This window comes from Stegastes partitus, unplaced genomic scaffold (genome assembly GCF_000690725.1).
Source record: "Stegastes partitus isolate 25-593 unplaced genomic scaffold, Stegastes_partitus-1.0.2 Scaffold403, whole genome shotgun sequence".
NCBI lineage: Eukaryota > Metazoa > Chordata > Actinopteri > Pomacentridae > Stegastes > Stegastes partitus.
In genome coordinates, this window is record NW_007578134.1 from 393,651 (window position 1) to 401,585 (window position 7,935).

Here is a 7,935-nt window from a genome sequence, read left to right on the forward strand (position 1 = left end):
ATCTTACTTGTAGCTACTTGGACTCTACTGGAGTATTTTTATTTCTGCAGCTTTATACTCCAATCTGCGATGTCTCAGAGGGAGATACTGAACTTCTTACTCCACTACATTCATTTGATAACTTTAGTTACATCGCAGATTTAATTTATTCTTGCGAGTAAATGTACAAACATAAAACTTGATTGATCCCAGAGGAGGAATTCAAAGGCCAGCAGCAGATAAACCTTTACCAGCTTCAACATTAAAGTGATTAACAGATGAATGCATCCATAGTAATATTACAATAACACATTATTCTAAAATATGCCATACTGCATAGAAAGCACTTTTGGTATTATATTTCGATGCTTAAGCATGAATTAAAATGCAGTACTTTATGTGGTTTAATTTAACGATAAGATTTTTTGGGTTGCCATGAGCGACTTTTCACACAAACAGTCGTTCGACCCGTCGTTTATATAAAAATACCTTCATAGCATCTTTAACCAGTTCAACACGCGTGAAGCCTTGTAACATTGAAAAGTGACGTCAGGTGTATTTAAAAGACCGTGTCGAGCGAACAGGAGATGACTGAAGCCTTGATAACCTTCCAACGTGTCTGGAACAAAGCGAGAGAATACCTCGAGTTTAATGCCATAACTATAATGACGCCGTAATCCAGAACTCGCACCTGTACGACTTCAAAGCACACAGCTGTGCGCTGACAACAAAGAGCCGCGAGGGAAATCTGACCTGGAACAGCTGGACATAAAACGTGACATTTCCATGATTTATTTCGAGCACCAGATGCACTGAATGCTGGTTTACGGTGTCACAGCATTATGGAAATGCACATTCGAAGCCTCCCCTCCTGTTAAACAGACCCCCAACACAACAATACAGTGCACTCGCATTAGCCCGCCTGCTAGCACGACCGAGCATCGAGGGTTGGAGCGAGTTCACCTCCATGTCCCTGCCCTTGTCCTGCATTCATTCGGCACACAGTTACTGTTAACGCTGGTTTCCATGTGGGTCAAACGCGTACCACCAACCGCTGCCGTCAATACACATCAGCCGCACTGCTGATGGCGGATCGATAGAGGCCAAGCTTCACTTTCGGAGCGTAATGAAACAACCGGGTCCACGCGGACGGAGCTGCTGGTGACGACGGGATTCTCAGATCGCAGGTTGGACCACACATCAATCCCTGTGTCACGCTCAATCAGAGGGTCGGTCACAAGAACACAAAGGAAGCAATCATTTAGTATGTTCATTCATTCATTCATTCATTCATTCATTCATTCATTCATTCATTCATTCATCCATTCATTCATTCATTCATTCATTCAACCTTTATTTAAATCACTGAGGGCAACAATCAATGAGACAAGTCACATTCAGAAGCAGTGTGGTCTAAGATCGTGGATTTAAATTGATCAACAGCATGTCTTCTCCTGTAGACAGACGGATATGAGACAACAATTAGCTGGAAAAGTCTGAAATAAGGTGGTCTAAAGTCAGACTTGCGCGTTTACATGAACTAATTTCTACGAGCCGAGATTTGTGAGAGGACTTTCCTACGAGCAGAGCACATTTTAATGATAGAGGAAATCAGAATAATGCTTAATATCGGCCCCAATAATTGGCCAGGCCGATAATCGATGGATCCCTTCTCCTCAGTGAAAAACATTACTTGAAAGTATCTAAGTTGCAGCCGCAAGTTACTGAATTCTCAACATGCTAACGTAGGTTGCCTCCATTTTCGTCTCCTTTAGCATCAGAATCAGATATACCTCATTGATCCTTTACCTTCTGAATTCTTCACATCTTTCCTCAGCCTCGTGACATTTTCTAACAAAGTCAAGGACAAGCGACAGAACGTCATTTACACAGTTTACGTGGTAAAGAAATGAACATCATGTATAGAATTATACATACTGCTCTGGGTGTAGCCCAAAATTTGCAGGAAAAACTAAATTTGCCAAAAAGACCACACATGTTCAACATGACGCACTTTTAACAGCAGCGTGATTGTTTTCTCTTAAAGTACGACTTTACTTTGGAAATTGTTCCTTTAATATAAAATGGCAAAGATGTTATTTCTGTAAATTGGGTATTGATCATAAAAGCACTTATCAGTATTATATTTAGAATTTTTTTTAAAATCTGAAAGCTGTATGTCATTAAGTGGTTCTCTGAAATTTTCAATTGAAGCCACAAGCACTACTCGTGGAAAAAGTCAGTCTGGAGTCCGGCGGATTAATACGAGCACCACGGATGACGAACCAAACATTTTCTGTAACAGTTAATCTGTCTTTTCACATTAACCGATGCTCATTACAGTTTGTCTGAGCTCAAGTTGAGGCCTTCAGAGTTCTAGTTTGCTTAAAACTGCAGTTCAAACAGCGAAAAGGTCAAATTTATGATGATAAAAAAAAACGGAGAAAAGCAAAATCAGATTGGAAACTTCAGATTGTCGTGTAGAAGAAAAAGATTTCAGTTATTTCAGCATGACTCATGGAGAAGCGACGGAAAAGTTCACTGCACCGAGCACACAAAGCAAACCTGGAGTTAGCGCGAGGCTGCTACCGTTGCAAATCCCAGTGTGTCAATCAATAAGTGGTGGACTCGAAGGATCGGCGGGAGGAGAAAGCATGGAGAGAGAAATAATCAACTTCCAGGAGAGGCATCAGACAGACGGGCTCCATCAATCCAGGGATCAGCCCTTCAAACTCAAATCCCAGACAAGAATCTCAAACTGAGGCTTTGCTGTTCCAGGATTTCCCCCGTCAGAGACCTGCAGCACCTTCTAACTCTGCACAGCTGCACATGATCCAGACTAAGGCGACTAATCTTGACAAACGAGGAACAGATACAGCAACGGTGGCAGATTCCAGCTTCGGATTCCCGCAGTTAATTGAAAAAAGGCAAAGCAGCATCAGATATGATGATGTATCAAGCATGAACCTCAATTGGGTTTAGACGATGTGAGAGTGAGAAAGTCGTTTTCCTGAAGTTTGAGCTTCTTTCCAGACACCGTTGTATGATGTAAAAGAATTCATATCAACCTTACTTCCTGGAGTTTGCCCTCATGCTTATCTGACTTTGAGCTCACATGTTTGACCTGCAGCCCGCTCAGATCGATGCTCATTAGATCAAGACGCCCGTATGCGTCCCACTAACGATGCAGCGGCAGCACAATAAAAACACAACAGTCGTCTCACTCACAATCAGCAGGATCGATACGCTTGCGGGTTTGAAGTCATGCAATCAGGGGGAAGATACACCGAGGAGCTCACACGCATCCAAATGAGCCACAACAAACTGGAGTCACAGTCAATGTTGCCACCTACAGAGCAGCTCCACGCAGCACACGATCCCTCAGCCGCCCGTAAATCACAGCTGTGTGTTCAGGGGGCAGTCACACACAAACACAGACACTCTGAACTCATACGGCTGGCACAGATTTGTTGTGCTATGCATTTATTCTAAAAATGCAAGAATAAAACTGTCAATACATCAAACTACACAGGAAGGCTGCATATATTTGCATGCCGACAGAAAATGCTGGATGAAGGCGACAGTAGAACACACAGTTTTGGTTCCATCAGCAGGAGACGGAGTTGAGATGACACGGAAATGGCGACGGAACAGAAAACAGAGGGTGTTAAGAAAGACGCTGATGTACAGATGGGTGACACATTAAAGGAAAACCCTACATGGAGCGTCTTAGTGAGGTTTTAGGCCATCAGAACAGCTACTTCCAAAAGATATTTGGTGCTTATTGATGGTGGAGAAAAGCGCTTTCTAACAAGTCTGTTTAAAATCTTGTAAAGAACCACGATAAAAAGTTTACTCACTGATAAAACGATGCCTTTCTTTAGCATGTCAAGCTCAGATATATGTGTCATATGTGCTGAATGTGGAGAAAGTTTTGAGCAGAAATCTTGCTGAAACACCTTAACTAATAAAATCGAGAAGTTTAGGAATTAAATAATGTGAAAAGGTGTCGCGTGCACATTTAAAGACACACAATAGGACATAAAAGTGCATCATGTCTACTGTATGTGTGTGATTTATCAATAGGGATCGTATTAAATAAGAGTAAATTATAGAATATATTCCATTATGTTCAGAATTGACTTTGCTTTCCTCCTTGCAAACCACATTTTCAGCAGAAACTGATGCAGAAATCGGTGCAAAAAAATTCCCCAGAATGCAGGAAATTAAGTGTTTAATGCTCATAATCTCCTGAGGGAGGATGTCCAGACCCCCCACTCTTAAAAGCAACTCCTCTGAGGACAGAAACGTTTCATAAAAAGGATGAAGGTAATCCCAAACAACTTTGTATTGATTTGCAGGGACTCCTACTTTTAAGCTGACAGAAAAATACCCCCCACAGCATAACAGAGCCACCAGATCCTCTCACTGGAGGAGGCAAAGGTTCAGGTTGTTCCTTTAATTTGTCACTTTCTGTAAACTCACTCTAATGGGTCTGAGCGATTAAAAGATAGCAGGAAGAAAACAGTTTAACAGAATGTTTGAATGATGTTTTTTGGTTGGAAGAACAAACCACCAGTGTGCTCCCTCCCAGTCTATCATGTCCCTGATAATGGGGTCTCTTTATCGGGTCTCCACTGGTCTAGGTCGGTCTCTCTGGGCAGCAGCTTCACTCTGGTTGCCCTCCAAGTGCCTCTAATGTGCCTCAAGGTGAGATTCATTCCTTATTTATTTGAATTTATGTGAGTAAACTGATGTATTAGAATGCATTTTTTACTGTTCTGTTTGTACCTGTGGCTAAAATGGCTAAATTAAAGCTTTTTGTCAAAATTATGTCATTAAAAATGAGCAATAATCATCAATATCGACCGAAATCACACATTTTATGAGGGTAAATTTCACCCAGATCTACACTCCAGTCACAAAATCCCACTTTGACACAAACAACTTCCATCATTTCATCCATGCTTCCATTATTTCTTATCCTGGAGACTCACATGAGCCACAACACTTGCCCTCAAAACAAATCCTGAACCCAGCTGATTCCTGCAGTGTGCCTCTGCAGACAGATTTACGCTCTCATACACTTTCTCCTTCCATGAGTGTATTTAAACACCAACAGCAGCTCCATCCAGCTCCTGCTTCCTCCACATCATGGTGAACCTGCTGCTGCCCCACCCACATCCGTGTGGCAGCAGCCCCGCAGCTGATTGGCTGGAGGACGCCAGTAACACTCCACCTCATTGGCTCTCACACTCAGCCAGTAGAAACCAGGCGCTCACATCCCCGAGACAGCTGGATGCTCGGACGAATCCTCGCAGCTGATTGGCTGCCAGGCAGGAAGGTGTGTGAGCTCGTGTGGTGGCTTCATCTTCATCTGCACACATATGTGTTAACAAACATACAGGTTTGTACATGCAGATGGTGTTTAACAACTACACCGTGATGCTACAGCTCCACACGTGTAGTCCGGTTTCCATGACAACACCTCCTTTTTTTTTTCTCCTCCGCAGACAGCCTCCACGTGACACCACAGAGCTGGAGTCAGGGATGCTCTGCGTGTTTACAGCTCTTAAAGGTCCTCAATCTGTCGGCCGACATGTGACCTGCGGGTCAATACCAGGCGGAGATGCACCTATTGTGCAGCGGCGAGGCGCACGCTGCGGATTAAAGTGCGCCAATAAAACCAGCAGCGCGCACGTTAATAGGATATTGTGCTTATATCGAGGCTGTAAAATCCCAGAATACTGCGCAGCTCAGCCACAGACACTCTGCTAGAATCAGAGAGCAGCGCATGTTTCTTACCTCATCTTCCTCCGCCGTGCGTCTGGATGAAATGTTTCCTCTCAGATCAGCGTTTCTCCTCCGAATAAACAGAGAACGATCCACCACCGGTAGCACTTCTGGAGTTTTGAGGCTGAAAACAGCAAAATCCTGGACGTGCAGATGTTCAGGGGTGAGAAAGGCGACAGGGTGTGGAAAAATGCTACACGGATGCGCACAGTTTTCAGGTCTGTCCGGTAAAAAAAAAATGGGAGAAATCTCCGTGCGTCAGGGCTGCGAGGCGGCTGCCGGCTCGCTGGGAACCATCTCAGAGGGCAGCACGCCGCTTTCCGAAGGACAAGAAGCCGGGCGGAGAGTCTGACAGCGGCTTCTGAGGTGCCATCTTTTCCTGCCTCCAACCGCTGGGAGGCTGGATGGAGAGAGAGGCAGAGCAGGCTGCTGAAATATTCATGTCCCGCCGGTTTGGCTGCAGCGCCCTCAGTGCGGCGATGGAGCAGCTGTGCAGGCAGGTGGACAAAACCAAGTCACTCCGTCTCCTCAGAGGGAAAAGTTCTGCAGAAATACAAAATATATCTTTCTTATTTGTGGGAATAAACACACACCTACTGTCCAGAATCAGTTCACTCCACAGCAGACAGGTTCACAGGAATATTAGTGATGTGATTGGATATAAAACCACGATTACCACAAATACTTTAAGCCCTTAAGACCCTGTTGCAGGAATATTGTATTATTGCATGATGATGATGGTGATCAGGGACGTGAACAGACATTTTAGGAGCTGCTGTGACCTGAAAAAGCCCCCCAAGACCGGGTTAAGAAAAAAAAAATCCAATATTCAAATGTCAATCCAAAACTATTTGAACTCATGTATGATGTAAAGTAAAATTTAAAGTAATTGTAGATTTAATATGCTTCACTTTAGGGCTGAGCTCACATGCTAAAGTTAAAAAAAAAGATTGCAGGCTTTGTACTTTTTAACAGCCTTCTTGCGCTGCGTTTTGTGTATTTAATATAATTACACTGTGACACTGTTGGGGTTTCGTGGTGCTGTCCGTTCATGACAAATAAGATCAATAAACTAAGTTGACATTAACCAAAGCACTGTTATTGGTTAATTTGCCTTCTATCCGTTAAATTAAGGATGCACTGTTCAGCTATGTGAGTGTATGTGTTAGTAAGTGCGTCTGTGTTTCCAGTACAGGCGAAACATGGAACCAGTGTGTTTATTTTATGTTGTTTTATGTGTAATTTCAATAAGATTCTCCAAATAAATGCATCAAACAACCAGACAGTTTCCAGTCATACCAGCACGGTAAAAATCTCAGAGAAATTACGCTGCACTTATTAAAAAGAAAAGAAAGAAATGATGCCCAGGCTGCTGTATGAAAGAATCTAACGCTGGCTTGTTTAATATTGCAGCAAGTGTTAGCATGTTAGCCAGCTAGCTAAGATTTATTCATATGATTGCGTAATATGAATAAATTCTGTGCGACTTAATGCAAGTGTGACAAAATTGTTGGGAGATTTGTATTTACAGGGAACCTCACCAGTGACACCACACGACATTATTAATCCTTTCAACAACTTTGAAAGACTCACCTGGAGCTCTTATGTCACAAACACCTGGAGGGCTGCTGCAATGTCACATGACAGGGGGCAAAGGTCATGCTGTTTTTTGGTCGGTTGTGAGGGACAGAATTTAAAAACCAGGGTTTTTATTTCACCCAAAAATGATAAAGAACATTAACGAAGGATATGGAGGAAAACAAATAACAGCACAGAGCAACTGCACTGACCAAACACAAACTTAACACACCTGAAAAACATATATTCTTGCTGATCGGACCAGTGAGACACAGTAGGGGAAACATAAAACACCTACACCTAAACTAACTACAAAAAAACCCCACAAAAATCTCAAGTTTGTCCACTCAAGCAAAAGAATGAAAACAAACAAACCCAAAATCTATCTACATACCCAACATAGCACAAAATAATCATGTAATATTTACATTTAATAAAGTCTGTCCTCCCCTTGAAGTGGCAGCACTTGGTATGGTCCAATTGGCAGCTCTGGTATAAAGGCCTGCTGCTCCTCTGCTGCCATCTTTTGTGCAAAACCAGCCAGATGAGCACAGCAGCAGAACACTGGATATACCAGCAGTAGTA